This window comes from Halichoerus grypus, chromosome 5, assembly GCF_964656455.1.
Source record: "Halichoerus grypus chromosome 5, mHalGry1.hap1.1, whole genome shotgun sequence".
Taxonomy (NCBI): domain Eukaryota; kingdom Metazoa; phylum Chordata; class Mammalia; order Carnivora; family Phocidae; genus Halichoerus; species Halichoerus grypus.
Window position 1 is genome coordinate 40,240,761 of NC_135716.1, and position 8,848 is coordinate 40,249,608.

Here is an 8,848-nt window from a genome sequence, read left to right on the forward strand (position 1 = left end):
GGTGAAGGACTATCTCTGCCAAAGTGAACCTATAAAGTCTGGAGGAGGAGCCCATTCCTCATATGCCCAGATACCAAAGCAAGAAATCAAAGATCACAAAGAATCAGGTAAACATGACACCAACAAAAGAAATTAATAAAGCTCCAATAACAGACCCTAAAGAAATGGAGATCTATAAACTGTCTGACAATTCAGAAAAATCTCTTAAGAAGTTTAGTGAACTTAAGAGCTGAATAAGACAATGACTGAGTTGAACATTTGAATAGAGCTTCAACAACAGACTTGATCAAACAGGGAGAAGATTCAGTAAATCAGAAGATAGGTCATTTGGAATTATGCAGTCAGAGGAGCAAAAAGAAAAAAGAATAAGAGTGAAGAACACCTACGGCACTTATGGGACATCACCAAGGAAACAATGTACACATTATGGAAAACAATATATACATTATGGGAATTCCAAGAGGAGGAAAGGAAGGGACAAAAAAAAAAAAAGTATATTTAAAGCAGTAATGGTTAAAAACTTCCCAAACCTAGAGGGAAAAAAAGACATCTAGATTCATGAGGTCCAGAAGATCCCAAATAGGTTGAACCTGAAAAGGGCCACACTGAGACACATTATCATTAAACTGTCAAAAATCAAAGACAAAGAGATACATTTGAAAGCAACAAGAGAAAAGTGACATGTCATATACAAGGTAACCCCCATAAGACTATGTGTAGATTTCTCAACAGAAACTTTTCAGGTCAGGAAAGAATGAGATGATATATTCAAAATATTGAAAGAAAAAAACTGTAAACCAAGAAAACTATACCCAGCAAAGCTGTCCTTCAGAAATGAAGGAAAGATACCTTCCCAAACAAAAGATGAAGGAGTTTATCACCACTAGATCTGCCTCACAAGAAATGCTAAAGAGAGTTCTTCAAGCATAAATAAAAGAGTGCTAATATCAAAACATATGAATGTAGGTGTAAAAGACACTGATAAGAGTAAATATATATTCAAAGCTAGATTCTCTAATATTGTAAAGACAGTGAACAATTCACTTACAACTCTAGCTTAGAAGTTAAAAAAACATAGTAAAAATAACCATGGGGCACTGGATGTTATATGAAAACAATAAATCATGGATCACTACATCAAAAACTAATGATGGGGCGCCTGGGTGGCTCAGTTGGTTAAGCGACTGCCTTCGGCTCAGGTCATGATCCTGGAGTCCCGGGATCGAGTCCCACATCAGGCTCCCTGCTCAGCGGGGGGTCTGCTTCTCCCTCTGACCCTCTTCCCTCTCTTGCTATCTATCTCATTCTCTCTCTCTCAAATAAATAAAATCTTTTAAAAAAAAAGATATTATCCTATTTAAAAAGAAAAAAAAAACTAATGATGTATGGTGACTACATAATAAAATAAAATTAAAAAAAAAAACCATGACTTAAATAATTTTTTATTGGATACACAAAATAAAAAATAAGTAAGCTGAGGACACCTAGGTGGCTCAGTCGGTTAAGCATCTGCCTTCAGCTCAGGTCATAATCTCGGGGTCCTGAGATCAAGCCCTGCATCAGGCCCCTGCTCAGTGAAGAGTCTGCTTCTCCCTCTCCCTCTGCATGACCCCTCCCCCCATGCACACGCTCGCACTCTCTCTCTCTCTCAAATAAATCTTTTTTTAAAAATTAGGTAAACTGGATATCAATAACCAACAATGTGAGAAGGTGAGAGAAGCAAAAGCATGAAGTTTAGAGATGCTTTAAAGTTAAGTTGTTATCAGCTTAAAATAAGATGTTATAAATATAATAATTTATGTGCCCCATGGAAACCACAAACAACATAGAGTAGTCATGCAAAAGATTATGTAAAGGAATCAAAGCACACTACTACAAAAAGTCATCAAATCACGAAAGAAGAGAAAATAAGGAGCAAAGAACAAAGAATCTACAAAACACTCAGAAAACAACAAAATAGTAATAAGTCTTTAGCTATTGATAATTACTTTAAATGTAAATGGAGTAAATTCTCCCATCAAAAGACATCAAATGGACGAATGGATTAAAAAAAAAAAAAAACTAGATCTAACAGTATGATCCCTACAAGAGACATAGTTTAGGTTTAAGACACACATAGGCTGAGAATGAAGGGATGGAAAACATATTTCAAGCAAATGAGAACCAAAAGAAAGCTGAGGTAGTTATATTTATATTAGGCAAAATAGACTTTAAGCTAAACATGGTCGAAAGAGACAAAGAAGATCATTATGTAATGATAAAGGGGCCAGTCCATCCTAATAAGATATGATAATTGTAAATATTTAAGCACTCAGTACTGGAGCACCTAAATTTATAAAGCAAATACGAACAGAACTAAGAGAAGACATAAATAGCAATACAGTAATAGTTGGGACTTTATTATCCCTTTCTCAACAATGGATAGATCATCCTTACAGAAAATCAATAAGGAAACAGATTTGAACAACAAATGGACCTATAGACATGTACAGACCAAATGGACCTAACAGACATGTACAGAACATGCCATCCTACAAAAGCAGAATACACGTTCTTCTCAAGCACACAGGAAACATTTTCTGGGACAACTCATATGTTAGGCCACAAAACAAATCTTAGCAAATTTAAGAAGATTAAAATCATACCAAGTATCTTTTCTGACCACAATAATATGAAACTAGGAATCAGTAACAGTAAGAAAACTAGAAAATTTACAAAACATGGAAATTAAACAACACACTCCTAAACAACCAATAAATCAAAGAAGAAATTAAAAGGGAAATAAAAAAAGTATCTGGGTCAAACAAAAATGGAAACACACTATCCCAAAATATATGAAATACAACAAAAGTGATCCTAAGAAATAAGTTTACAGTGATAAACATATACATCAAGAAAAAAAGAGAGTTCACAAATTTAAAAAAAGCTAACTTTACACCTCAAGGAACTAGTAAAAGAAGAACCAACTAAGCCCAAAGTTAGCAGAAGGAAAGAAATAATAAAGATTAGAGAATAAATGCAATAAAGAATACAAATATAAAGCAACAAAACTAAGAGTTCTTTGAAAAGATAAACAAAATGGACAAACCTTTAGCTAGACTAACCAAGAAAAAAAGAGAGAGAAGATCCAAATAAATAAAATTATAAATGAAAGAGGAGACATTACAACTGATACCACAGAAATGCAAAGGATCATAATGGACTACTATGAACAACTACATGTCAACAAATTAGGTAACCTAAATAGATAAATTCCTAGAAAATAACAGCCTACCAAGATGAATCATGAAGGAACAGTAAATCTGAAAAGACCAATAATGAGTGAGGAGATTGAATCAGTAATTAAAAATCTCTCAACAATGAAAAGCCCAGGACCAGATGGTTTCCCTGGTGAATCCTACCAAACATTTAAAGAATTAATACCAATCCTTCTCAAACTCTTCCAAAAATTGAAGAGGAGGGAACACCCCCAAATTTTATTTTCATTTTATAAAGCCAGCATTACCCTGATACAAAAGCTAGGTAGGGACCCAAGAAAAGAAAATGACAGCTGATATGTCTGATGAATACAGATGCAAAAATGCCCAACAAAATACTAGCAAACCAAATTCAAAACACATTAAAAGGATCATACACCATGCTCAATAGGAATTTATCCCTCAAATGAAAAATTGTTCAACATATACAAATCAATAAATGTGATACATCACATTAATAAAATGAAAGATAAAAATTATATGATCATCTCAATAAAGCATTTAACAAAAATCAACAATCATTCAGGATTAAAAAATGCCTCTCCTGAGATTAAGAATTCCTCATATCAGTGAGGTCATATGATACATGTCTTTCTCTGTTTGACTTATTTCGCTCAGCATAATACCCTCCAGTTCCATCCACGTCGTTGCAAATGGCAAGATCTCATTCCTTTTGATGGCTGCATAATATTCCATTGTATATATATACCACATCTTCTTTATCCATTCATCTGTTGATGGACATCTTGGCTCTTTCCACAGTTTGGCTATTGTGGACATTGCTGCTATAAACATCGGGGTGCACGTACCCTTTCGGGTCCCTACTTTTGTATCTTTGGGGTAAATACCCAGGAGTGCAATTGCTGGATCATATGGTAGCTCTATTTTCAACTTTTTGAGGAACCTCCATACTGTTTTCCAGAGTTGCTGGAGTGGGGGGTGGGGTAGGAGGGATGGGGTGACTGGGTGATGGACACTGGGGAGGGTATGTGTTCTGGTAAGCGCTGTGAATTGTACAAGACTGTTGAATCTCAGATCTGGACCTCTGAAACAAATAATGCAATATATGTTAAGAAAGAAAAAAAGAAGAAGAAGAATGTAGCAGGAGGGGAAGAATGAAGGGGGGGAAATCGGAGGGGGAGAAGAACCATGAGAGACAATGGACTCTGAAAAACAAACTGAGGGTTCTAGAGGGGAGGGGGTTGGGAGGATGGGTTAGCCTGGTGATGGGTATTGAGGAGGGCACGTTCTGCATGGAGCACTGGGTGTTATGCACAAACAATGAATCATGGAACACTATATCTAAAACTAATGATGTAATGTATGGGGATTAACATAACAATAAAAAATTTAAATGAAAAAAAAAAAAAAACTAAAAACAGAAATACCATATGCTTGGTACTTCCACTAGTAGATATTTACCCAAAGAAAGTGAAAACACTGATTCAAGAAGATATATGTATATGTCCCCAAAAAAGATATATGTACCCCTACATATATTGCAGCATTATTTATAATAGCCAAGATATGAAAGCAACCCAAGTGCCTATCAATAGATGAATGGATAAAAAAAAAAGTAGTGTGTGTGTGTGTGTGTGTGTACAAAGACAGATACCATACTATTTTTGTTATATGTGGAATCAGAAAAACAAAACAAATGAACAATCAAAGCAGAAACAGACCCATAAAAACAGAGAACATACTGGTGATTGCCAAAGAGGAAGGGGTTTGAGTGGATGGGCAAAATAAGTGAAGGGAATTAAGAGGTATAAACTTCCAGTTATAAAATAAATAAGGCATAGAGATGAAAAGTACGGCATGTGGACTATAGTCAATAATATTGTGATAATGTTGTATGGTGACAGATCTTAACTATACTTATCCTGGTGAGCATAGCTTAATGTATAGAATTGTTGAGTTACTACACTGTACACCTGAAACTAATATAACATTGTATGTCAACTATACTTCAATGTAAAAAATAAATTAGTTGTGTTTCTATTCACTAACAACAAATTATCTGAAAAAGAAATAAAACAATCCCATTTATAATAGCATCAAAAATAATAAAATACTTAGGGATAAATTTTTTAAAAAAGGAGGTGAAATATCTCTACCCTGAAAACTATAAGAAATTAATGAAAGAAACTGGAAAAGAATTAATATTGTTAAAATGTCTGTACTACATTCAGTGTGATCCCAAATAAGATTCCAATGCCATTTTTCATGTAAATAGAATAAAACAGCCACAAGGAGTAGTGGGTGGAGGAAATGGGTGAAGGTGATCAAAAGGTACAAACTTCCAGTTATTGGGATAAATAATTTCTGAGGATATAATGCACAGAATGATGACTACAGTTAACAATACCATATAGTATGTTTGAAAGTTGCCAAGGGCAGATCTTAAAAGTCCTCATCAGAAGAAAAAATTTTAATTGAGGTGATGAATGTTAACTTACTGTGATAAGCATTTCACAACATATACATATATCATTATGTGGTACACCTTAAACTTATACAATGCTATGTCAATTATATCTCAAGAAAACTGAAAAGAAACTAAAAACTAAAAAACTTTTTAAATAAGTAAATAAAATAACAAAAGAAAAGATTTGAACAAGATACTTTACCAAAGAAGATACATGAAGCAAAGAGCACACGAAAAAAAATGATGCTTAATATTAGTCATTAGGGAAATTAGTATTAAAGCCACCATGAGATACTACTGCATACTTATTAGATAGGCTTTTTTAAAAAAGATAATTACAAAATACTGCTGGTGAGGATGTGAAGGAAAACATTATGTTAAAAAAAAAAAAAAGCCAAGCTCAAAAGTCTGTCATATAAAAGTCATTTCTTTTATATGACATTCCAGAAAAGGCAAAACTAGGACAGAAATCATATCAGTGGTCATCAGAGGTTAGGAGGGAAGAAGGAATTATCTACAAAGGAACTTGAAGGAAACTTATGGGATAATGGGAATGTTCTGTATCTTGACCGTGGAGGCAACTTCATGACTGTGTAAGTTTTTCAAAATTCATCAAACTGTACACGGAAAAAGGGTGAATTTTACAATATGTAAACTGTACCTTAGTAAACCAAAGAAGGCATTAAACTAAATCCAAAATTAAATGCATATAAATCACCCTGTGAATCATGATTTTAATGACATGTACTCAAATTAAATCAGGGCAGAATTCAGAACATTATTTGAATTATTAAAATTTCTTTTTATGATGGACTTTCAGGTGAATAAAATACATTTTCCTAAAGTGTTTGCCACAAATAAAAGTTGTTCAAAAGTGAGACATAACTTAGTATTACTATCATCAATTAGCATCCAAGGTAATCACCTGTGACATAATTTAACATTCATTGATGCAAATATTTGAGAAACATTTCCTGAGTGTAACTAGACCACAGACCTGAAAGGACTCACTTCTCCCCAGTTCTGGACCAGGAGGATATGCTTCAGACTTCTCCAATAAACTTTCATAAGGTATGAGCAGATGAGATCAAATCTTAGAAAAATAACTCCAAACTTAGCTTCAGCTGGTCCATAACAGTATAGGTGTTTAATATTAGAAAATAGTATCTCACAGTATAGCAACATTACAAAGATGGTAATTAATACACTTAGAACACATGAAACCTATCAAAGACATTTTTTGTTGTTGAACAAATGATTAATTGTCATGACAGTACAATTTAAAAAGGCTTTTCATTTCATGTGTGTTATCAGTGCTTCAACACAGAACATATTGTCAAGATTAGTGACGTGGATACCAATGGTTTTTTTCAAACACTGAATGCCAGTATTTTCTGGTAAATGCCAATTTTCACACAACAAATTAATTAAACATAACACAATTTCAGGAGATGATGATATCAGCATAATTCACCCAAATTACAAAAATAGCAACACTTAAAATCATACACATTATTTCACCATTTCATAAAACTTCTCTTTAAACTTCTACAAACTTTCCCAGAGTAAAAAGATTCCTCAAAAGCCTCATGATAACATTAAACTACAAAATTCACTCTGGAAATGCAGGGAATTATTTTTCAAATTTTTGCTTTAAGATTTTTTTTTAATCTGTGAAAATATATAGTGAGGAGTGTGTTGAGATAGGTGGAGGAAAAAAGAGCTTCTAGTTGATGGATTCAATATGTCTGAAAATACTTCAATAATGTAGAGAAAAAACTTCAAGAGCAAGAATGTATTCTAAATACAAGCCTTTCAGCAAGATGGACAGGTGAGCAGTTCTTGCATCAGTTGCATCCACAGGAGAGAGGTCTCAAAGAATGCTAGTTTATAGAATCTTCTATATGATAGAGTTGGCTACATCCAATGATTCATCTTTTACGAGAACAATGTCATAAGAGTCCATGTTCTTTTCTAAAAGCTCATCCACCCTATCATTTAGCTATCCAATTTTCAGAATGTGTTCAACATTGGCTACTCCATCTGTCATTCTTACATCCCCTTGGGAATCTCCAAGCAGAATTATGTTGCTACTGTCTTTTCATCAATTGAAATATCCTGTATTCTTCAAGGCACCATCATGTTTGTTAAATAAAGGAATTAGTTTGCCTTTAAATCCTTTGAGCACCCCATTATCATCAAAATCCATGAAGTTGGACACTACTGTGATGTTCGGGTGATAAACTCTAGCTTAATGGATTACCTCCTCCAGTATATCACCAATACCAGCTGAAAATATGAACACAGGGATACTGTATTGTTGGAGTTTATCAAAGAAATTCTCATACCCTTCCTTGAGCATAACATCAGATTCTGCCACCATGTGATTTAGTATACCATTCTACCATGTAGGGGTACTTCTCTTCTATGATAAGAACAGGATCAATTTCAATAGCGTATTTTTCCTTTAGTTGCAGTAAATTTTCTCAGCATTCATCTGTAACCAGCTTACTGTTGTCAATGACATAACAACATGTTGGGCATCTTTTCCCTTCATAGGAAAATCTACTCAGTGCCATATCAAAGTCTGTTATTTTTTTTAATTTTATTATGTTATGTTAATCACCATACATTACATCATTAGTTTTTAATGTAGTGTTCCATGATTCATTGATAGTGCATAATACCCAGTGCTCCATTCAATACGTGCCCTCTTTAATACCCACCTGTTATTATCTGAAGTTTGGCAGCTCCTCCCTTAATAAGACCACGGATCATTTCTTCTACTTTTACAGGGTTCTTATTTTGAACTCAACTTCTCTGGAATTCTTGCATCATTTTCACATGTACAGTGGAATCTTCATTAGGCATTTCTTGGTTCTCCAATCTTCCTTAGGGCACTTGAGTTCTTTTGTCCTCAAATTTGTCCTAGGATAACAGCATAGGTGATAAGCAATATCCAGAGATGCAGGGCTTGGATACAGACAATCTTGATGATCTTGGTCTTCCACGTTGCCTTCCTCTTCAAGGTACATATGTACTGGGCCAGCACCCCCCACCCTCCCACAACCAGGGTGCACACACTGGCACTTGCCACCACACCCATCCTCGCCACAGCTGCCTGGTCCATGAATGGGGTATCCTGCGCCTCCCAGGCAGAAAA

General features: G+C 34.5%; 1 pseudogene across 1 annotated transcript; it reads right to left on the bottom strand.

The window, feature by feature from the left end:
- Window positions 1–7,388: 7,388 nt before the first annotated feature.
- On the bottom strand, window positions 7,389–8,622 carry LOC118531246 (cytosolic 5'-nucleotidase 3A-like; annotated as a pseudogene). Its single transcript, XR_013447496.1, has 2 exons — window positions 8,412–8,622; window positions 7,389–8,272 (listed from the first exon to the last, which is right to left on the bottom strand). The product of XR_013447496.1 is annotated as a cytosolic 5'-nucleotidase 3A-like (transcript).
- Window positions 8,623–8,848: the final 226 nt, after the last annotated feature.